Source organism: Natrix helvetica, assembly GCF_964273705.1.
Source record: "Natrix helvetica genome assembly, chromosome: 1".
In the NCBI taxonomy this organism is placed as follows: domain Eukaryota; kingdom Metazoa; phylum Chordata; class Lepidosauria; order Squamata; family Natricidae; genus Natrix; species Natrix helvetica.
Genome location: NC_138548.1, coordinates 133,893,868 through 133,918,853, shown reverse-complemented (window position 1 = coordinate 133,918,853; position 24,986 = coordinate 133,893,868). Strand labels below are relative to the sequence as shown.

The 24,986-nt window shown below is 43.1% G+C and overlaps 1 protein-coding gene across 4 annotated transcripts in view; it reads left to right on the top strand.

Annotated features, from left to right (window-relative positions):
- The window catches only part of CLASP1 (cytoplasmic linker associated protein 1), a 229,891-nt gene that overhangs the window by 51,643 nt on the left and 153,262 nt on the right, over positions 1 to 24,986 (top strand). The gene's annotated exons all lie outside the window — the stretch shown is intronic.

The window sequence follows — 24,986 nt, the reverse complement described above, 5'->3', positions numbered from 1 at the left end:
TGGTCCTCTGGGCGCGCCTTTACGTGAGGGAGCTCCAGTGGTTTTTCTGCCCTTCCAAAGAGCACGGGCGAGCAGCTCTCCCAGACGGGTTGCACTGGTGCCGAGCACATCACATCGACACATTTTCTTCAACTGTTCCACAACTTCTTGACTTCCTACAGAAGGGGTTGGACAAAGGCCTGTCTCCCAACACTTTTCCCCGACAAGTTATCTATCTACCTATCTACCCTATCTACCATCTTGTCTAGGCACTCATCACAATTCTTGTCGCAACACCCTCAAGTGAGAAGCTTCCTGAAGGGTGCTTCGAATCTACATCCACCCATAATCCATCGGTTTCCTACTTGGGACCTTCCACTTGTTTTACAGGCTCTGACTAAGACTCTTTTTGAGCCCATCCGGTCAGTCAGTCTTCGACACCTAACTCTAAAAACTGTTTTTCGTATAGTCATCATGTCAGCCAGGAGGGTGTCGGAGCTGGCAGCCCTCTCGATCAGAGAGGACCTGTGTATATTTCATAATGACCGGGTCATCCTCCGTCTGGATCTAGTCTTACTGAAAATTAACTCTGTTCCACAGGGCACAGGAGGTGATACTTCCCAACTTTTTTCCTCATCCACAGCACCCCAGGGAGCACACTTGGATGTTCGTAGAACGGTTTGCAGATACATCAAGAGGACAGCGACCTTTCGTCGGTCTGAGGCGCTCTTCGTGGCCTTCCAGCCGGAATCTATGGGTCGCAAGGTTTCACCTTGCACTATTGGGCAGTGGTTGAGAGCTTGTATCCAGTTAGCCTACCAACACCAGGGCAAAACAGTTCCATCGCGTATCACAGCACAGTCCACGAGGAGCGCTGCGACAACAGCAGCTTGGGCGACTCACGCTCCTGTGGAGGAGATCTGTAGGGTGGCGACTTGGTCGTCACCTACACCATTCATTAAACATTACCGTATTGACTCCTTTGCCACAGCTGAAGCTTCCTTTGGAAGAAGAGTGTTACAAAGGGTCGTAGCAACCTTGCACACCCTGACCGATCGTTCTTCTTTCCTCCCTGCGACTTCATAGCTTGGGTAGACTTCCTGCTTGGACTCTCCAAGCAGCGCACAGGAGAATGACCGTTGGTTTACCTGAACTGTCGTTCTCTGAGTGCTGTGCGAGAGTCCAGGGTGCTTCTAAAAAAAATTGACTCAGTCCTTGGGCAAATAGACTGAATTTAACTAATGCTTGGACTCTCCTGCAGCGCCCAGAGAACGACTATTCAGGTAAGCCAACGGTCATTTTTCCCTACAACAGTCCTGCGACATGAGTTGGTCTGAGGGAGAGTGACTAACCCAAAGTCTCACCCAGCTGCTTTCATGTCTAAAAGCAGAATTAGAACTCACAGTCTCCTGGTTTCTAACTTGGTACCTGAACCAGTAGCTTGCTATAAATCACTTTTTGCAGGGGAATTCAAACATGTAGTTGCACCTTTATTGCTGAGGGCGATTGTGTAAGGAGCCACACATTCCTTCATGTCTGTAAAAATGTACCATGGCCGTACTGCCTTTGACGGGCTGCATCAAGTGAGAAGAAGAAACCCGCCTGTACCATGTAAATGCGGAGTCTGATGCTGGTTTGTTCTTTGCCATGCGAGAGGCTTCTAAAGACCATTGGCAGTGAGAGTTGCATGAAATGCAGAGTAAAGTAAACAGAGATTGGCAGTCTATATTCTTCTGCATGGCTGGAGGTTGATTCTGCCTTCTGTAACTAGAGAAGAAGCAGATGGTTTAAGCTTATTTTAAAGTGCAGGGTCTATTAAAATAAGCTGATAACAATCATTTGGCAGTTTAAGAAGTCCACTTTCTGAAGCAGGCTTTTCACTCTGTGGAAGTCCAGTGAACAAAACATTGTTAGAAGCAATAATAGGAAACAGGCAGTGTTTTATTGAACTCTTTTCATAGGTTTTTTCCCCTGAGAAAGCAAGTTGTGAAGTATGGAGAAAGAAGGAAACTGCTTTAGAGAAGTAATGCACACATTCTGATTTCAGTTGATGTAATATTGTGATCTTAGTTATCCTAAAAAAAAAACATTTATTACTGAGTGTTACAGTCATACAACACAGTGGTCCCCTAAATTGAATGTCCTTAGACTACGCCCTTAGCAATATGACTCATGGGATAACTTGATCTGAAGTTCTCAATTACATTTAAACATTGTGCTAGATCATGTTTTGTTTTGACCACTGCTTTTCTGATTATCTGCATGATTGATTCACATTAAAGCTAGGGCATAAGCCATAATTGACAAAGCAGAGTAGCTGTGTTGATGATGCAGCTCGGCAAGCTATGAGATGTCATAAATACAGTCATATAACAAATGATAGGTGATTCAAAGTTATGCTAGACTTCAGATTAGAAATACAAGTTTATACAAATGCAGAAATTACATAGGTTCATTAAAAATGAATGGTAAACAAACCTGCTTGGTGGAATATTTTGAGTTTTAATTCAAAATAAGCTGCCTTGACCTCTCTGGAAGTGATCCTACAAAATAGAAAGGTTTCTTACTTTGAAATATGGGGATTTTGAGGTCAGACACCTTAAATTAAGTTGGAACCATGTTGAAACACATAAGTAAAGTCTGCACAGCGTTTTATTAAGTAGGGTGCACTTCTATTTATAACTCATTCTCATTCTAAGTGAAAAATTATCCCCTATGGAAGGTTTTAAAGCCTCTCTATCTAAAGTAGCACTTCTCTAAAGACGTTAATGCAGCTGTTGTGATTTTAATGTGCATTTGCATGAAGCACAATTTGCTGGTGCCATTTGCATTGGGTGCATTTTTTTTCCGGAGTTCCTGACCTAATTTCTCAGTACTTGCTTTAAAAAGTAAAAGACAAACTCTGTCCATGTCACCAACACAATATAGTATAGTATAGTTTTTAAGAATATTTCTCCTTTGCTCTTGTTCATTCATCAGTTTGTGATTAGGAGGACAAAGCATTAACAGCAGTCCCAAATTGCTTTAAATCCATAAAAGTTTTTCACTAAATACTTCCTTCCCCTCCCTCAATTTTCTTCATTTTCTATACCAGACCAGGGGCACCTCTGTTGTGAAGTAATGAGAAATTGTTGCTTTAGGCAATAGACTTTAGGATGGGTGCCATTGTGATGCTATCATTTTGACATTTTGGCTTCAGGGGCAAATGTTTTCTGAAGTTGCCAAGGTGAGTATATAGCTTTGGGATGCCGGAAATCTGTGACTCCACACCCTTTTCTGTGCTTTTTGACTTGCTTTGCTATATATGTAATATCCAGTAACTTAATCTTCCTGAGGTTAGACTGGTATTATCAATATGAGGAGTGTCATGGGAAGGGTAATTGGCATTCAAGTGGAGCTGTAGCAGCTGGACTCTGTCAGAGTCAATATTAATTTGAAGCCCCTCTTACAAATTTATTAAGCTATTTAAGAAAGTAGGCTGTTATGCTTTACCTATGAGAGGTGCAAAACAATGTAGAAAATGGCTGTATTTTAGTAGCAGCTTGTGGAAGGGTGTGGAGGAGAGACAGGGTGGGAAAATTACCTATTGACAGTTTGAAATATGCAGGAACACAAGCACTTGGCTTCTAAGAAGGAGCCAACTAGACAACTGCAAAGCAACTTGTCCTAAAAGCTTGAAAACATCAGTGGAGTTTATATTTAAAAAATACTATAGCTTCATTTAGGCTTTTTTAAAGGATTACAAGTAGTCCTCGACTTATGGCCATTCATTCAGTGACCATTTAAAGTTAAAGCGGCGCTGAACAAACATTTACTTGTGCCTGGGCTCTGAAGTTATGGCTGTTCAAGTGCCCCCATAGTAACTGGATCAACATTCAAGGGCAATGCGTTATGAATATTTATTTAGTTTACAGACTATTTCTCAGGGAAAGTTATGAAAGAAAGAGGAGGTCCTTGTGCCCAAAGAGTAAAACATGACCTTTATCTGCCATTTTTAATGATTACTGAAGCTGTATGTGGGTGAAGTATAAGACTTTATCTTTGTTTATGGAAGAAGATAAAGGGAATAGAAATCTCAGTGTTCTCAAGTTATTTGAGTCACAGGAAAAAGGGCTTTGCAAACGTATTACCTTATTTCTGCAAAGTTTTTGCCTCCGTTGGTTTTGAAGTACAATGTGAATTTTAATGTATTCCCTTGCTCATCTTCATCCCAAACGAACTTTTTATATTAGATCATTCCTATATAATCAACATAATTTCTGGGAAATGCTACCTTCAACATAAAACTGGATTTGACACATGATATAAATACGTTATTCCCTTACAACAACAAATGTTTTCGAGAGTTTGGAAAGCCAATGTGATTCTTGTTTTTGTAATTATTATGAGAAATAGAATGCTTATTATCAGAATTCAGGAATAACTCTTAAGGGACTCAGAAAAATGAACACGGCTTTGCGAAAGAGGCCTTTGGTCTGTTGTGATCATCTGAATTCAATAGAGTGTGCCGAACTGTGTATACTAATATTTCTGTACTTTTCAAATAATGTTAATATGCTGAAGGAACATGTGCCTTATTTAGGGGCATGTGCAGCAATTTGAAATTTCCCCAAAATATTGAAACACATATCATGACATGATTCAAGTTCTGGCCTTCATGCAGTTGCATCCAATATTGCAATATAAATAGGAAAAATAGGAACTAATGTCACAGCATACGTCAGTGATGGCGAACCTATGGCACGTGTGCCACAGGTGGCACGCGGAGCCATTTGTCAGGGCACGCGAGGCGCTGCCCTGTCAGCTGGCCAGTGTGCATGTGCGTACTTGGCCAGCTGAGTTCACTCTTTTTAAAATCCATTTTTCGCCCTCCCCAAGCTCCAGAGCCTTTATAGGAGCCTGGGGAGGGCGAAAAGAGCCTACCCTGCCCCCCTCCAGAGGCTTCATGAGCTTCCCTGAAGCCTTCGGAGCGCTCAAAATGACCCTCCGAGCAAACTGAAAGTTGCTTCGAGGGTCATTTTGACTGCTCTGGAGCTTGAGGGACCTTCAGGATACTTCCCTGAAGCCTCCGGAGCGCTCATAACGACCCTCCAAGCAAACTGGAAGTGATTTCCGGTTTGCTCGGAGGTTCATTTTGACTGCTCCGGAGGCTTCAGAGAAGTATCCTGAAGGTCGCTCAATCTCCGGAGGGCTTCCGGGAGGGGCGGGGGAGGCTGTTTTCGCCCGCCCCAGGCTCCTATAAAGCCTCTGGAGCCTGGGGAGGGCAAAAAACATGCAAAAAATGGGGGGTTGCACCTGGGGGGGTGTCACACATTACATTATGGGTGTGGCATGCCCACACACTACCCCCCTGCGCTCCCCCCCACTTATGGCACGCGAGCCAAAAAAGGTTTGCCATCGCTGGCATAGGTTTTGTCACTTGCTATTTGTTCTGGGTGGGGGTGGGCTAGGGTTCTTTATATATATGAACTATATGATAAAGTATTCCTCTTTTGCATCAATTTAACTGAAGGATATAATATTATAATTTGTGTTGTGGCCGGCCAGTGGAGCTGGCAGCAGATTCGGACACTGAGGAAGTTGGGGAGGAACATGGGCCAGTTCTGGAGTCTGGGGAAGGCTCTGATAAGAGCTCTGTGTCAGACGCAGAGAGGGGGCCAGGGCCATATGCCAGTTATCAGCTGCTTTCAGAGTCAGACATCAGTGATTAAAAATAAAAGAATGAAAAGAAGAAAGAAAATATGGATGAAAGCAAAAAGAGGAATATAGTAAAGAAAAGAAAGATATAAAGAAATGAATCTCCTTTCATCATGTAGAAACACTTTTAATAACTTATCGCCTTCTCTTAAAATACAATAAATGATATATTCTTTCTATATCTTTTCTCTTACCTATCAACAAGTCTTTAAATCTAATCATTTTAAAGTTAGAATTGTTAAATTTAGAGTTTTGGTTGGTATGATTATTGTTAATTTAGTCTAGGACAGCGATGGCGAACCTTTTTTTGGCGCGCGTGACATAAGTGGTAGGAGCGCAGGAGGGTCGTGTGTGGACATGCTGCACCCATAATGCAATGCGCAACCCCCCCAGTGCGCATGCGCACACCACAGGCACTCCCCCCATTTTTACATGCTTTTTTCGCCCTCCCCAGGCTCCAGAGGCTTTATAGGAACCTGGGGAGGGTGAAAACAGCCTCCCCCGTGCCCCCTGGATGCCCTCCGGAGGCTTTTGGGACCTTCAGGAGGCTTCCCTGACGCCTTCAGAGTGCTCAAAATGACCCTCCAAGCAAACCGGAAGTGACTTCCGGTTTGCTCGGAAGGTGTTTTGAGCGCTCCGAAGGCTTCAGGGACCGTCTGGAGGCTTCCCTGACGCCTTCGGAGCGCTCAAAACGACCCTCCGAGCAAACCGGAAGTGACTTCAGGTTTGCTCAGAGGGTCGTTTTAAGCGCTCCGAAGGCTTCAGGGACTATCAGGAGGCTTCCCTGACGCCTTAGGAGCGCTCAAAATGACCCTCCGAACAAACCGGGAGTCACTTCCGGTTTGCTCGGAAGGTAGTTTTAAGCCCTCCAAAGGCTTCAGGGACTATCAGGAGGCTTCCCTGACGCCTTCGGGGTGCTTAAAACAATCCTCTGAGCAAACCTGAAGCCTCCGGAGCAGTTAAAACGATCTTCCGAGCAAACTGGAAGTCAGTTTCTGAACTTCCGGTTTGCCCGTAGGGCCGGATTTTTGCACTCCGGAGGCTTCACAGAAACTCATGAAGCCTCCGGAGGGCCTCAGGGTGGGCGGGGGAGGCTCTTTTCACCCTCCCCAGGCTCCTATAAAGCCTCTGGAGCCTGGGGAGGGCGAAAAATGGCTTTTAAAAAGGGTAAACCCAGCTGGCCAGCGCGTCCATGCGCGCTGGCCAGCTGACAGGGCAGCGCCTCGCGTGCCCTGACAAATGGCTCCGCGTGCCACCTGTGGCTTGCGTGCCATAGATTCGCCATCACTGGTCTAGGAGATTACTTGATTATATATTTCTTTTTGTACTGAGGCAATATCAGAAATCTTTATTTTTATTATGCTTTTTTTTTTCTTTTTGATTCCCCCCCCTTTAGATTCCCTTTCCCTTTTTTCTGTTATTTTGTATTTTATCTTTTTATTTTTTTTTAATTTAGTTGCTTTTAAAAAGCTCTTCACTGTTCAATCCTGATCAACCAAAACCCATTAAAGGTTACCAGAGATCTATTTATATTATATATCTAATTTAACCTATCTATATTACATATCTAATTTAACTTTGGCCAAATAAACCAACTTTAAATTCCTTTTTTACTTTTAATAATCTCTAACATTTACCCCATCACATCTTTTCAGTTTTTATTCGTTCGGGTTTTATTTGTTTATTTGTTTTATTTGTCCTGTGGATGAATCCAAACCTTTCCTTGTCTGGAGAGGAATGTGGTCCATTCCTCTTTATTCTGCCCTGGGCAGTTTTTATAGAGCTATCTTAAGTTTTCCGTTTCTTCTCCAGAAGCCCAGAAGAGTGATTTTTCAAGTGGTTTTTATGGAAGTGGCTTGTGATTAATTGTGTGTGTTTCTATGTTTATGTGTGTGCGTATCAGACTTAGGACAGATAGCGGGAGTTGTAATGCAGTTCATCTGGGCTTGTAGATGAGCTGTTGTGGAAGTTTTTTATCAGATCTTTTATTGCTTCCAAATGTTGCATCTTGAAAGGAATTAGCATAGTAACTCGAGTCTCTCTTGCTGAAGATAAAGCATTGCTCTGACTCTTCCTGATCTTCACGTTTGGTGCCATAACACCTCGCTTGGTTCCTGTCTTAAGTAGATTGATCAAGCAGCTTTGAAAAGCTCCCAGATGTAAAGCCTTGGAAGTCTTGGGCCCAGCTCCAGGGTCCAGCCCAAAATGGTTATGAGGCTCATGTTTAATGTGACAAAAGAGGAAATAGTTTAATTCATAATTATAAAGGAATCATATTTAATTTCAGTTCGAAATGAAAAGCTACCTACTTCTGACTTGATTCCTTCACTAGAATTTGAAGAGCAGTCACTGGCTTGTAACTGAAGGCCAAGTATGATTGCCACCTGAGAAACTGCAAGCTCTGGTTGGTACTCATGAGGATAATTGTTCTAAAAGGTAATTTATGCATTTATTACATAAGATTCAGAAAACATTTTGAGTTTTTTTTTTAAAAAAACAGTACTGTTAAAAAATATCAATGCTTTAATGGCATTTCCCAGCTTCAAAACCGTTAGATAAAGCCAACAGACTGGAGTTGAAGTAACTGGTGATTAAGTGTAATTCTAGTTATCAACCTCAAATCTTTGATCAGAGGCAGGGGTGAAATGCTACCGGTTCGGAACAGTTCATCCAAATTGGTAGTAAAAAATACTACCGGTTCGTTCGGGTGAACCAATATTTCCGACATCAGCTGGGCGATGATCAGCTGTGATGCACAATTTTTATTAGCTAGAATCATTGGATTTCCTACTTTCTAGATAATCTAAATCATGTGGCACAGCAGATTTCACCCCCCCTCCCCCGGCACTGTTATACTTACTTTTCCAGGCTTGGAAGGCTTCAAAATGTTCCTTTTTTAGCACTGCGTAGGCACACTCATTAGCAGACTTACCGAACCGGTAGCAGACTTCAGAGGATTACACCTCTGATCAGAGGCCACGTTATAGGTGTGTAACTTCTCTAGGGTTCTGTCTGCCATTTTTCTTCTAGGCGTTTTCAGAGCAAATCATGGAATTGGGAACTTGTTTACATCAAGATGTTGGAATAGTGCAGAATAAATTAGAACATTCTTTTTTTTAAATAATAGGTAACAAATGTATTCGATGGAATGACAAAAAACTCAATATTTGTCCTGATGGACAGATGTCCCACCTCCGTCAGATTAACTAGCAATGTTGAGAACTAAGCACAAGATTTGATGCATAAGGGTGTTTTTCTACTGCTGACAATACAAGCCAAACTTAACTTCTAGGCAGCGTAGAGGAAGGTATCTTTTCTTTTCTGTTTTTCTAACCAGACTGCAGTGAATGCCTTGGTAAGTTTGGCTTTCAAAAGAAGTATTTCCGGATTCCAATTCTGATTTATCAAATCCTGCACAGTGATTTGACTGACAGGTATCTGCCAATACCAAAAAAAAGTTGGAACATTAAAGAACTAGAGAGTTCTATCTTTGTTTTGAATGACATAAGACATTGCCTTATGAAGAATACAGAATAAGAGTTGGAAGGGACCTTGGAGGTCTTTTAGTCCAACCCCTTGCTCAAGCTGGAGAAACTATACCATTCTGGAAAAATGGCTGCCTAATCTCTTTTTTAAATCTCCAGTGATGGAGCATAACCCACAGCTTCTGGAAGCAAGCTGCTCCACTGATTAATGCCATAGATCATTATTCTTATTATTCTAATTATTCTAGTTTTCTATTTTAATTTTATATTGTCTATCGCAGAGAAACACAACCTGATGCTATCCAGATGTTTGGGGCTACTATTCATTTCATCTCTGATCACTGACCAGGCTGATTAAGGTTGATAGAAATTGTCTAAAACATCTGTAAAGCCCCATCTTGCTTGCCTTTCATCTGTATGACGAGGAGTCCTTCCCCCCCCTCCTCCCCCTTTATCTAGTGGAGATGCTAGAGATCAAGCAAGTTATAGTATGTATGAAAACTGCATGGTCTGAATGAGCTACAGTCTCCTTGGATACGACAAAAGAAAAAAAAAAGGGGGTGAATTGAAGCCTAAATGTTAGAAGCCAGGATAGAATTTCAAATTTTAGTTTGACATTTAAATAAGATTTTTTAAAAAATCATTTTCTTACTGTATTAAAAAAATTACCCTTTAGCTCTAGTGTAAGCGACTTCTTAACTAGCTTACATCATAAATTCTACAGATAGTTTCTGACTTTAAAATACTATGTTTCCACGAAAATACGACCTACTCAGAAAGTAAGTCCTAGCTTGATTTTTACATGTGCGCCCAATATAAGCCCCCCCCCCCCAAAGTAAGCTCTAATTAAGACCCTGCCCACTCCAGGGTGCAATTAAGCTAAGATGGGGATGGGGGTGGAGCTGCCCCATTACTTACTTTTGGGTAGTTTCAGCCAGGCCTGGCATACCTTGGCCCATTTCTTCTGCTGGCAAGGCTTTCCTGAAGGCCTCCATAGCTGATAATAGAGTTTTGGATCAATCCAGAGCTCTGTTATTGGCTACAGTTATTGGCTTCCTAAAGGCCTTGCTGGCCTTGCCGCAAGAAGAAATTTCTGAAGGTCCCTGATAGCGAAAAAGTGGCCATGTGTGCAAGTGAGATGAATCAGTGGACAACCCCCCCCCCTGAAAATAAGACCTGGTGCCTTTTTTCTGGCAAAAAGATATAAGATAGGGTCTTATTTTCAGGGAAACATGGGTAATTTGCTCAGCCACTGTCTGAAAGAAAGTGACATAAGTCCTCATACTTATGACCACAACATGGTCACATGATTGCAGTTTGGGCATTTGACATTGGCATGTATTTACGATGATTGCAGCATCCTGGGCTGTGTGTCACATGATTGCCATTTGTGATGTTCCCAATTGACTTCTGACAAGCAAAATCAGTTTGCTTAACGACCACATGATTCGCTTAACCACCATGGCAAAAAAAGTCATAAAAGTAAGTTTGACCTACTTAACCCACATTAGTGGCAGACATTCTAATTAATTTTGAGGACCAGTTTTATTTCAAGTTCTTTTGATGCTAGATCAAAGGTAATTGGAATTTCACTTTAAAAAGCTATTTTTGGTAGAGCAAAAACTATATTTGGTAGCTTTAGCTTTGCTAGATAATGAACTTAGGAAATTAAGCATTATATCTGTTTGCTCTCTGTTACCAAATTTTATTATTTATATTCAGTGACATACAACAGGGTGACACTCCCTATTGGGAAAGATTGAAGTTCAACACTCAAAATCTATCCCTAGTTTGTACAAATTTTGGAGAAAAATCACATTTGCTTTGATTCCTATAATTCATTTCATATTGACTCCAAAAGGAAGAGAGGTCTTGTTTCACCCTCAAATAATTTATCTTTAAAATAAGGTTCTCTGTGATGTGATGTGAGAAAATAGCAGAAGCTGGAAATGAGTTTTTGTCTTAAGCATTTAGTCTTAAGGTTTCTTTTAGGAAGAGGTCATTTTAAATTCAGGCTTATCTTCCTTTCAGGTAAATAATGGGTTGTTGTTGTTTTTGCTCTTGCTAGCATTGCAGAACCATTTTTCTATCTTCTGACTTTCTGTCAGGCATTATCAATGTATAGGTCAGGGATGGCTAACCTTTTTCTCCTCGTGTGCTGGGATTGCATGCACGACAGCACACCCATAATGCAATGCACCCCTGTGTATGCGCACATAACCCCTGTGCTTCCCTTGCGCATGCACGCAACCTTCCTCATGCTCCCCCTGCATGTGCACGACCCCCCTGTGGCCCGTTTTAAGGCTAGCAGGTCTCCTTAAAGCCTCCTGGGACCAAAAACGGGCCACTGGGGGGCACCACACACACACACCATGCCCTGCTTTGGGCCTAGCAGGCTTCCCTGAAGCCTCCTGAAACAAAAAATGGGGTGTGGGGGGTCCTAATCCCTGCCCCCTGCGCATGCATGTGTATGTCTCGCATGCACGGCAGAGATCCGAAAATTAACTGGCCGACAGGAGGCGCGCACACATGCACGGTGAAGCTGAGCTGGGCAACAATTCACGTGCCCACAGAGAGGGCTCCATGGGCCACCTGTTCGCTATCATGCTTCGCCATCATGGTTACAAGTCTTGATGACTATGAGGGCTAGAATCTTACGGTGTTTTGAAAACTGTCGGTTGAGATGCTGAGGAAAATAATCTTCCTTTGATTAGAGCTTCATTTTATTGATACTCTTCTAGTGTTGTAGCATATGTGGGAGGGGATTATGTGATATAATTGTCTGGCATTGCTTTATAAATATCTTTTTAATGGAAAAGTGATACAGATGGGTTACTTATCTCCATTTGAAAACCGGTAGGCCAAGAGGAACAGCATCGGTCACTGCCATTAGAAAAAGTGAGATTCTGTTAATTCAGCATGTAATATGTCTAACTTTCTGATAGCTCACTTGCACAGTGACCTTCAAATCACTATTGAATCATTAAGCTTCATTAGAACCTTGTTTCCTGCTACTGTAAGATAATGTCAGGATGAAAAAAAAATTCTATGGTTTTCCAAATACACTCCTCAAGTTTGAATAGGACTATGGAATTTTTGCACAAGTCTTGATTCCAGCAGTAGTTGTTTTATTTTCCATGCCTCTTATTTTATTCACTCTTCTTCGTCCACAGTCAAATGCCTAGTTATGTGTGTGATTTACTCCAATTATAATCCATTAAAAAGGTTCAAAAGTGTGCATGCAGGGTTTTGACTTTAGTGAAGGACATTAATTTTTCTTCCAACTCTGCTGTAAAAAGACCAAGGCAGTTAAAAATAGTTGTAATCAGATTGGAAAAGTAAAACCTAAGTACAGCTATAGAAAGCAGTATGATGCCGCAAGAATTTACCTTTTAAAATGCAAGTTAGCTTTTCTGCATGGTTCAATTCCATCTTTTTATTTTCTATTTCTTGCTTGCAACCTCTTTAATTTCTTAAATATTTTACCTTCGTGGGTACACAATTATTGCATTTTCTAGCAGCAGTGTTCATTTTTGAAAAAAGGTAACTATTTCCACAGGACATTCTATTAGTGTTGTGTGTAACAATCCAAAATGGCAGGGGGTGGGAGGGGTGTCCTGATTTGATTTTCCATTTACGATGCGGCATATTGTGAAACTATTCCTCTGAAAAATTTGTATGTGGGTCTACAGAAGGAAGGAGGGGAAAAGATATCCAGGTTTTCATCTCTGTATTGACTAGTGGTGCAATATCCTATGGCATGGGCCCTCAAACTACAACCCGTGGGCCGCATGTGGCCCGCTGAAGCCATTAATCCGGCCCATGCAGGACCACGAGGCTGCCCCGCCCACTCTTCGGCCAAGTGCAGGACTTACCTTTGCAAGCCCTGCAGGGTGGAACTAAAAAGTAAGGCCAACAATTTTGGCCTGCAGAGGCGTTCTGGAGGTGGGGGAGGTGAAAAACGGGGCACACAGACGCTCTAGGAGGCCAAAAAAACAGGTGAAAACAGCCCATTTTTGCCCAAAAAAATGTACTGGTTTTGGCCTGCAGAATGCTTCTGGAGGGGTGTGTGTGTGTGAAAAACGGAGCACACAGACACCCAGGACAAAAAAACGGGTTAGGGTTTGTCACTCTAACCTCCCCCACCTCTGGAAGATAGATGAAAAGGGAGAGAGAGAGAGAGAGACAGAGACAGAGAGAGACAGAGAAAGAGCATGAGAAAGAGGGGGAGGGAGGGAGAGAGAGAGAGAGAAAGAAAGAGAGAGAGGGGGGGGGGAAGAGAGAGAGAGGGAGAGAGATATTTCTCAAGCTCCTTGGGGCTGAGAGAAATTGCTGCAAAACTGAGTTTCCTGAAGTGGACCACTAGACTCCTAAACAATTGAAAAATGATCTAGTAAAAAGAAAAGGCAACCAAAAGGACAACATGCAAACAAATAAAACACCCCCAGGAGCAAAACAAATTAGAGTTTAATTTGTGTGCATTGTTCAATGGACTATTAAATTGGCCATGCCCACCCAGTCACATGACACTTAGACACGTCCACCCACCTGATCTACCCCCCCCCCAACAGTCTCACGGATAGTGAATTGGCTCCCTGTTTAAAAGGTTTGAGGACCCCTGTCCTATGGTATGCAGGAAATATGCTTGATTAGAATATAGTGTTTTTTTTTCCAGTCTGATGGCATATGTTTTTTTATGGGAAAGTCATTTTAGCTGCACTTGTCCCTGTTTTCCTCCTTGACTTTCCACCTGACCATTTGGGGGGTAACTGATTCTCTGCAGAGGTTTCTTAGTGAAGCAGCAGGTTTTTGATGGGTAAACAAAGAAAAGCGAAGTGACCAAAAGACAGAAAGGAAAGCGGGTTGGGGGAAAAAAGAGAGAGAGAAATTGGACTGATGATATGGGTGTCTGCATTCTGCTGTAACATAAGCCAGGGTTTGTCTTAAGCCAGCTATCTCAGTCTTGGGGTCAAGCAAAGGAATCTGTTCAGCCCTTCGGGTGGGTCTGACTCCAGTCAGGCTGATCAAAAGCGAAGTTAGCTGGAGATGGTGGGAGTTTTAATATAGCTCATCTGGACGTGTAGATGAGCAGGTGTGGAAGGGCACAGAGCTTCATATCTTTTATCGCTTCCAAATGTTGTATCTTGAACGGAATTAGCGTCGTAACCCGAGTCTCTCTTGCCGAAGATAATACGTTGCTCTGACTCTTCCTAATCTTTAAGTCTGGTGGCATAAAATCTTCCCTGGGTTCCTGTTTTAAGTAGACAGGCACCGGTTTGGTTGAAGCATTCATCAGACAAATCAGACTTCTCCAAAATGAGGACTGAAAGAAGCTTTGCTTCATCTCTGCATTTTTATACTTTCCCATAGTTGATAACCGTCCTATTTATTAAGAAATGCAAGTGAACTGTCGGCTTATCCGCAGTTTATATCCTAGATATGAAAATACGCAGAAATCGGAGAGGACTCAGACATTTTGAAGAGAACTTCAGTAACTGGAGTGAAAGTCGAGTTATATAACTCGCTAGTGAACTCTTTTTTTTTGGCTTAGAACAGTAATGGCGAAACCTTTTGTTAACGGCGTGCCAAAATTGTGCCTACACCCACAATGCAATGTTCCCCGCCAAACTGAGCATGCACGCCACCCTCCGATGAATGCGAGCATGACCACCACCACCACCACATAGGGGGCTTTCCTAAATCCTGGGGAGAGCAAAAAACGGCCTCCCCTGGTCTACCAGAAGCCCTCCGGAAGCTGGAAACAGATTGTTTCCAAACTTCCAGTAGGCCCATCGGGCCCATTTTTCACCCTCCCCAGGCTCCAGAGGCTTTCCTGAAGCCCGGGGAGAGTGAAAAGGGCCTTCCCTGATGCTCCAGAAGGCTGACAATCAGCTGGTCAGCACGTACATGTGCTCTGGAGCTGATGGCTCGCGTGCCGGCAAATATGGCTTTGCGTGGCACCTGTGGCATGCATGTCATAGGTTCTCCATCACGGGCTTAGAACGTCTTGTGTACTCCAGTACTATATAAGAAAACGTTTGTACGGGGTTGGTTGTTTGCCTGTCAAGCTCAAGGTACAGTCCTTTAAAATGGATGCAGCTTTGACTCGGGCTATTTAAGGTTTCTTTCACTCAGATATTGATCCAAAAAAGCTCTACGATCTTTCCTGCATGGATAAAAACATTCAAGGGCAGGTTATCCACCTCTGGTGGTAAGATGTCTTACTGAATAAATAATAGCCTAGTGATTAAGCCTGAGGACTTGCTGAGATATTTGGGGGAAACAATTGGTGTGAAGTGAGAATATGGCCTTCTTTCCCAAAGATTTTGGAAATCACTGCTATTCTCAAAAGGTGAGCTTCTCTCCCTTACTTTCTCCAATATGTGCTTGAAGGGAAAGGGTATTTTAAAAAGGCCTTCTTATTTGTTTACTGATTCTCAATTAAGTCAATTCCCCTTGCCCCACCCCTGGTTCTGGGCCTGAAAGATACCAGGAGCTTCTTTCCATAGTCACACATATTCCAGTCATATCTTTAACACTCAACAAGCACACTGGTTTCAGAAAAAGCTCAAACATTGCAAGACTTGGAAGTACAAGCAAACGGTGGAAGTTAATAATGTGCAGGTCATTTTTTCCTTCTATTTCTTATTCTGATGCTTTGGTAGGGACCCTAAATTAATATGCTTTTGTCACTGTTACTTTTTCTTATAATTGGGCGCCCCCAATGAACAACCAATTTGCCATCTCCTCAGAACTGGGTAGAACAAGCAGTGTTCCTTCTTCTTTCCGTATACTCCCTCGCTCAATTTCCCATGAATCTTTTAAAAAATCTGGACACGATTCAAGGAAGGAACAAGTTGGAGATCAATTTGCAAATAGTGATTGTGGGAAATGCTTTTTTTTTTTTTAAAGAGATGCTTCCTTTTTAAAAAAAAAAGAAATCAATAGGAGGTATTTATTTCTGCTTGGTAGAATGGCAGTAATGCTTTGAGAATATTTGCAGCCATTTGGGCCTCAATCTTCCAAGATGAAAAGATATAGATTGTTTGATGGAACATGCTATTTGCAAACAATAGAATCAGAACAGAGCAAGACAGCCAAATAAGCAACCTTGAGGATGAGATGGGTCTATTCCCAATTGGCCAATAAATCTGATTATATTATTTCTGATGCTAATAATGGAGCGATTTGGGGGCCTTTTTTAGGAATTGATTTGCTTTTTCTGTACAGTTTCTTGACATTTAATGGGGTCATGGCAAGGGATAAACCTTGCCTGTATTGTCAACTTAGGCTGTATCTGTTCTCCAGATGAACAGTCACCTTTGAAAGATCGGATTCCACTCCCTGCTGCCTCTTCCAGGTTCCCTGGTCCTCTCACGTCACACTCTTACGTGAGCCTTGGATCTCATGATTTAGTTGACCACAGAAGTCACCCAGTGCTGCATCTTGATGTGACAGATGAGGAGCAGATTGTGAGGGTGGGGAGGGAACAGGGAACCACTGTAAACCTCAAGAGTAGATTTGAGGACATGTGGTGTCAGGCCTGGAAACCATCTTGGGCATTGAATTTTCAGGCCTGCCACATTTACTTACAGGGCATTACTTGGGACCTGACAGTGGAAGTGTCCAAGCAAGGCAAACCTTTGCAGACAAATAATGTATGGGCTTGCAAACTGACCAGCCTTTTTATTTAACTAGGCAGAAAATTTTAGAGGAATCCTAGAAGACGAAGTTCATGCTGCTTGAAGAAATAGGATAGGGCTTGTCAGATCATTTATTTAAGATTCCTATTTCAATTTCTGTTTTTAAATCAATCAGTCCCATTTGAGCAGAATTCATTATTCTATATACTTGCCTAAAAGGAGACCACTGTAGTTTTTCAGGGTTTTTTTTTTAAATAAAAGCTTGAGAAAATGCAGCTGCCACCAATGTAAGCAAAAAATGTATATATCCCATTTCTGTACACTGAATGATGTCCCTTAGGGGGAAAAACAACAGGCTGGCACATGCCTTTGTTTCATGACTGCAGGGCGTGCATATCCTCATAAGTTCAGCTTTAGATGTGATTTAAAATTGCATGATTGATGATACAAATAAATACTCATATTCTTACATCTAGGGTGGCAACAGAGATTTGTGGAGGTGCATTTATATATCGATGCATGTGCAACCAATAAGTCATACTTACATAATCTGTTCAAAGAAATAGACATTTGTATCATCAATCATGCAGCAGTATTTAATAAAGTACTATGTGTGCAGAAGATTATAATTCAAAAAGCAACTTTTTTTCCTTCCTGCTTGAATATAGGAGATCTATGTCCATTCCCTCTATTTCCCCGAAGGATGAAAAAAAAAATTTCTATCTGAAAAATCAGATGCTGGTGTATTCTAGCAGTGGGGAGCTTTGACCACTTAAATGTTAAATTTCAGTTTCATTATCCTTGACCACCAGCCTACTAAGGAAAGCCGATGAGAGAGGGAGTTCCAGCAGCATCTGAAGGCTATTGCTGTGGTCCAAGTGTTCCTCTCCATGGTCAGGAGAAAAGAAATATCATAATTCACCTTCTGTGATTTGGAGTTCCCTGGGTCTGTTGGCTTTTAGGTTTCTAAAAAGTTGTTATTGATATCAGAAAGAGGGTTTTTTTGTTTTCGTTTTTGCAATTTAGGTCGAACAAAGCATTACACTGTCACAAATGGAGAGATAACATAGTTTCATCTATTATTATCTTCTAGGATGTTCAGATGGCTTCTCCAGGTTTGTGGAGGGTTATTTTGTGATTGTTTGGAAAGATTCTGAGCTTGGTAAAACCATGCATATATTTAAAGTGGGGGAAGCATATTAAAATACCAGTATTTTGAGAGTAGGTAGCTCAGCAAGATTCTCTAGATCCCATGTTAGTCTGAGTTTCAAAAAAGAGATGTGTAAAGGAGCAGAATTCATAAGACAGGAAGAATCACAAATATCCACATGGGTGAAAACTGTGTGGTATTTTCATTTCAGACTTGATGTGACACATTCCATATTGTTACATGCCATCTACCGTAATATCTTTAGGTGCAATAAATGGAAAGATCATAGTTCAGTGGTAGCACAACTACTTTGCATGTAAAAGTCTATGTTAGTCCCAAGCATCTTTGAACAATTTGAGGAGAAACTAACCACCCTTGTAGATCAACCTGGAGCAGTTATGGCTAACCTTTTTGTCGTCATGTGCTGAAAGCGCGCCTGCGCCCAACAGCGCCTGCCCGCCCGCACCCATAATGCAATGCATGTGTGGAAACCTCCCCACATGCCCCACCCCATGCATGTGTAACCCCTGAATGCGCACACGTGACCCCCACACCCCATTTTAGGCCTCTGTACAGCCTCCTGGGAGCAAAGATTTGCTGTTGGGGGGCCCACGCCGCACCCCCTGTGCTCCCCCCACTCCCGCACTTGCTATTGCACCCCGCCGTGCATGCAAACGTGTCTGCACCATGCACCCCGCACAAACGCATCAGAGACCTGAAAATCAGCTGGCTGGTGGGAGGTGCATGAGCATGCGTGGTGGAGCTGAGCTGAGTGACTGCTCACGTGCCTGCAGAGAGGCTGTGCATGCCACCTGTGAATTTTGCATACCTTCCACAGGTTGACCATGACGGACCTAGAGCCTTCCAAATGTTTTGAATTTTTAATTCCCCTCAACTCCAATCAACAGGATGAGTAGCAAGAAAATGTGGGGGCTGCACTTTAAAAAGTCACTAGCTTGCCTGCCCCTGGTTTGAATAATAATAGACACTAGACCCGCGATGGCGAACCTATGGCATGCGGAGCCATTTGTTAGGGTATGCGGGGCGTTGCCATGTCAGCTCCAAGGCGCTTGTGCTCACTGGCTAGCTGACTTCAGCTTTCTTTTGAGGCTGTTTCCAGCCCTACAGGCAAACAGGAAATTTGGGAATGGACTTCCAGTTTGTTCATAGGGCTGTTTTTCGCCCGCTGGAGCCTTCAGGAGGTTTCTCTGAAGCCTCCAGAGCGCTAAAAACAGCCTTACACCCAAATCAAAAGTCACTTCCGGTTTGGCCGTAGGGCCGTTTTTTTGCACTCCGGAGGCTTCAGGGAAGCTCCTGAAGCCTCTGGAGGGCCAGGGGCGGGGGGGAGGCAGGCTATTTTTGCCCTCCGCAGGCTCCTAAAAAGCCTCTGGAGCCTGGGGAGGGTGAAAAAAGCATGGGGAAAAAAAAGGGGGTGAGTGCTGGTTGCACGCATATGCACACAGAGGGGGAAAGCGTGTGCATGTGTGGCATGCCGTGCATGACCCCCCCCCCGTGCTTCCCCCGCTTTTGGCACGCAAACCAAAAGTTCGCCATCACCACGCTAGACGGACCTGGGTCTGGTTCAGGATAAGGCTACTTCCTTTGTTTTTGTCAAGGCATTTCCTTTTTGTGCTGTAGTTCTTGGCTAGCCAAGTCAAGGCAGCCATTTTGAAGAGTAAAGTCCCTTGAAGTAAAATCCAGCAAAGTTTTCCAAGCCAACCAAAATTTTTTTATCCCTATAAGCCCTGGGACAGCTCTGCTAATGATCTGACAATACTGGCAAAGGGCACATTGGTGAAATACCATTCTAACAGCACTGGATTCCCCCCCCCCCCAATTTCTCCCTGTGAAAGAATACTCTGCAATAGTTTGACCTCTTAGCTAATTTTAAATACTGATTTGACATAGATTAAAAAGATCTTAGAGGGCTTAGCTGTTTCTCATTTGTCTAAACCCAGGAACAGGGAGAGGGATGTTGGGGAATTCAGTTTCTTTTATATTTAGAACCTTGCAGGTTTCACGCTTTGCTGTACTGGATTGGTAACGCAGGATTTGTCAGTGGAAGTAATCCTGCTACTTCTGTTTTGAGTTTCATATTTCCTCCCTATGGATTTTGTACATGGTTAGGTGGTACTTATTTCCTACAAATGAGTTTAATTGCTGGTTAAATTGATCACCCAATTGTAGAACCTGTTCGTGAGACAGTCCCATTCTTACAGTTGGGTTGCATCAGTTTTTAATCTGTAAACGCGAGAGTTGTGCGAATGGAAAACCCATGTTTTGCCAGCATCACTTTGACTCTGGGCAGGATACAACAATCCAGTTTTCAAGGTTGTGTACATAGCAGTTGCTCCTACCTTCCTTCAGAACAACTCCACTAGAAAAATTGGACCAACACCTTGAATTGGACCCGGGAGCAAATTGGCAGGCTATAGGAGAGGTGATACATGTGCACACTGGGGTCTGCACAAAACCATGCGGGCCACTGCATTTTGCACCAACTGGAGCTTCTGGATGCTCTCCAAGGGCAGACCCAAGGGCATGTTGCAGTAGTCAAGATGGGAAGTGACATGACTGTGAATAGGGATTGTTGGTCCAGAAAAGGGTGTAACTGGTGCACAACCTGCAGTTGCACGAAGGCCATCCTGGCCATGACCACCACCTGCTCTTTAAGCAGGAGTCATGAGTCCAGGAGAACTCCCCCACCTCCAGATTACGACCAGGGTCTGTTTTGGGGTAATGCCACCCCATCCAAGACCAGCCGTGGCCATTTTCCCTGAGCCAACGAATCCCAAACCCAGAGCCACTCGGTCTTGCCAGGGTTTAGTTTCAACCTGTTATTCCCCATCCAGCTCCTAACAACCTCCAGGCACTGTGAGAGGGAGGAACACGGCATGGCTTAACTCACCACATGACCGTTTTCACCGGTTATCACCATTGCAGCATCCCCGCAATCATGTGATCAAAATTCAGGTGCTTGGCAACTGGTTCATCTTTATGACCATTGCTGTGTCCCAAGGCCCTTTTGCAACTTTTTGACAAGCAAAATCAATGGGGAAGCCAGATTGACTTAACCGTGTTACTAAATTAACAACGGCAGTGATTCACTTAACAACAGTGGCAGGAAAGGTCCTAAAATGGGGCAATTTACTTTGTCCACTTAGGCTCGGACATGGCTAAAATTTCTCAAGACACGTGATGTGATGCGGATAGATAAGAAATTGTATTGGAAAACCTGAGTGAAGCAACATTGCATGTTTGATTTGTCCTTTGTCTGTGAAAAGACACAATTCCCTTCTTATAGGTATGCCCCTGGCTTCTTCTTCAACCATTTTCTGTGTTCCTCTGCATTCCCCCCATGCTTCATGGTCTTAAACCTAAGCTGGTATTGGCTGTTTAGACCATTACAGCAAGCATAGCATCTCCAGATACATTGTCCATGCTGGCAGATATTAGTGGGAATTGTAGTAAGCCAATGGTCATTTTATCAGAATGTATCATCTTAAAGCACCCTGCCACTTGACGTAAAACGACTGGTGATTTCTTTTTGACTGCATTGGTTTTGGAACACTTTAAGAACATTTTCATGGACCTGACTTTGATAGATAAATATATCATTCTGGTGCCTAATGGAGCCTTTTTCATTGGTGCAGACTTTCCAAAATACAGTATATAGCAGTGATGGTGAACCTTTTTCTTATGGCATGCCGAAATTGTGCACACATGAACCCCCCTTCATGTGCATGCATGCAGGACCCCTCCCCAGGCTCTGGAGGCTTTCCTGAAGCCTGGGGAAGGCGAAAACGGCCTCTCTCCGCCCCCCACCCCCGGAGGCCCTCCGGAAACGGATTGTTTCCAAACTTCCGGTTGGGCCGTTGGGGCCGTTTTTCACCCTCCCCAGCCTCCTGAGGCTTTCTTGGAGGCCTGGGGAGGGCAAAAATGGCCTCCCCTGACCCTCCGGAAGGGCGAAAAATCAGCTGGCTGGTGCGCGCATGTGCGTCAAAGCTGACGGCTGGCCAACAAATATGGTTCCACATGCAACCTGTGGCATGTGTGTCAAAGGTTCGCCATCGCGGGTATATAGCAATAGCACTCAGACTTATATACCGCTTTACAATGCTTTACAGCCCTCTCTAAGCGGTTTACAGAATCAGCATATTGCCCCCAGCAATTTGGTGTCCTCATTTTACCCACCTCGGAAGGATGGAAGGCTGAGTCAACCTTGAGCCTGATGAGATTCGAACTGCCAAATTACAGGCAGCCGTCAGCAGAAGTAGCCTGCTGTAGTGCACTCTAACCACTGCACCACCGAGGCTTGTATGTTCCATCAAATGCTGTGAGTTTAATTAATTCTTTAGGTTAAGCCCCTGTTTGAGATCAACACCTGGTGCCTTCATGGACACACGATGCCCATATAGTTTTCTTAGCTAATGGAAATCAGGTTTGCTCTTGCTTGCTTCTAGCATGTTTTGCCACTTCCCACAGTAGTCTTCAGCACTACAGTTTTGTACTGGCTTCCAGTCCTAACTAGCATTAAACTCCCCAACTGTGCTCAACTTTTCCAGAAGAAGCTACGATTGGCTAAGTCCTACTGCCACATAGCTGAGTGATATTTACTGTTGTGCTTCTGTTACACTAAATTTCTGGTTTTTCTATCTGTTGATCTTTGCACTTTAATACTCTCCTAAGGGTGGGGAGTATATTTAATCTTTTGTGAATAAATACGTGCAATACAACATTCCTATCTGGCTTGTCAGGAAGAAATACTCTCATTTGGAAAGACTGAATATCCTGATCTCCTTAGACATCCTTTGTTAACACTAAAGAGTCTTAAGTTGTACTGTTGCTCTCCTTTGCCAGGGGCAAATCAAAGGATAGATTTTCAAATATGAGGTCCACCCTGATTCATTGGTATCGAGGCTACTGCTACTTTTCAATCAATCATCTCACCTAAAGGTGACTCTTATGTATTCAACTACGTAAAAATAGAATGAAGAATGATTTCCCCTTTCCCTTGAATTTATTTATTATTTGTTTATTAAATGTATATGCCGCCCATCTCACTATCAAGCAACTCTAGCATATGACATTTCTGATAACGTGGAAAGAGAATAATCAGAATAGAGCTGAATGGGATCTTGGAGGCCTTCTAGTCCAACCCGCTGCTCAAGCAGCAGACCCTGGCTGACTGTCCAGCCTCTTCTTAAAAACTTCCCGTGATGAAGCACCCACGGCTTCTGAAGGCAAGCTATTCCACTGGTTTATTGTCCTCACTGTCAGGAAGTTTATCCTTAATTCCAGGCTGCTTCTCTCCTTGTTTAGTTTCCCTCCATTGTTTCTTCTCCTGCCCTGCCTGGTGCTTTATTAGGGAGTTGACTTTCCCTAGTAAAGCTATATATTTTTAAAGCAATGCCACCTTAGAACGTGCAGTGATAATTTGATTTTTAATATATGCTTAGATATCTCATAATTTGCTACGTGAATTTTGATGGTGCAAATTGCATAGACCTAGTTCAGTCAAGCAGAATCACTTTGCAGTAATAGTTGCAACGTGACAACAGTCGAGCAGTTATTTTGGTATTGTGACATGTAGGGCCTTAACCACAAGTACGAAACACCACCTGAAGTAGCACATATTGCAGCTGACCTCGACTGATCCTGAAAAGCTGAACAGGACCAGATCTGGTGATTATTTGGAGAGAAAACCAACAGAAAATCCTCAAATGGGGAAACTCTGAAGGTTTTTTTTGAGCCTTAGAAAAAGACAATTGATTCCCAGTAGCTGGTAAAAGATGCATTAGGGTTGGTGCAATGTGACCTAGCTTACCAACTTGGCCACAGCATTTTCCAGTTGAGGCTTTGAGACTGTTTCAAAGATGAGACATGGAGAGTGCCTCAAAATGGCCGTTCTTTGCAATTATTAGGGCAGGCTCATTGAAGAGACTTGGATGCTGTGGCATTCCTGATGTCAGGGAACCAAACACATTCACTCACCTCTGCAGATTTGTAGTAGTGACCTGAGCACTACAGGACTTTGAATCCCCAACCCTCAAAATTGCCCCAACTAAACCCCATTAATAGTGAGGGAGCTAGCAAGATTACAGGAGAGCATCCAAAAACTCATCTCTCAGGGTAATCCAGACAGTGGATCTACTCAATGTCCAGATTTGAAAATGGAAACATATAGAATTAATAATGTAAAGAACAAGGGGCTCATCAATTAATGTTTAAAATGTAGGCATTACTGTATTTCCTTAAATGCATAGACTGGACAGCTGTCGGGTTCTTAAGATGGGTGTAAGTCACTTGCCTGAAAGAGCAAGGTGGTGTATGTATGTACCTACCTACGTATTACATTTTATTTCTATAGTTGCTATCTCAACAAGTGACTCTGGGCAGCATACATTCTACTCTGCTTCCTTGCAAAGTGGAGCATCCTTGATTCCTCTTTGTAGAAATGCGGAGTTCACAGCAGGTGGCTGCCCCATGTCAAAAGTGGGATGTTCTCAGAAAAGCTAAGCGGGATTGGACCTGGTTATCATTTGGATAAGAGAGCGCTACGAGATTCAGAAGATTGAGCTGGACTGGAAATGAAAAAAAAAAAGTCTCAGAAGGTGGCTGAATTGAACACTTCCATGTTGCCAGGAATTCAATTTGACTTAAGGGGAGTTTTTACGGAAAAAGACAGCCACTTTGGTTACAGTAGTTAAAAGCACCTGGTTAGAAACATCCAACACATTTCCTCTTATATTGCTATTTATAGGGGGGAGGGAGAGTCCTAAATTTTCCACTTTGCTAGTTTGAGTTTGAGCCAGTTGGGCGTGGTGTCAGGCACCAGACTAGAAACTGGGAGACCATGCATTCCAGCTCCTCCCTTAGGCCTAAAGCCTGTTGGGTGACCTTGGGCCAGTCATTCTCTTTCAGCCCTGGGTAGGAGGCAAGGGCAAGGCTGAAAAACCCTGCCAAGAAAATCTCAGGGACTTTTCCAGGCGCTCACCAGCCAACACTGACTCAGGGGGATTCTCCCCACCT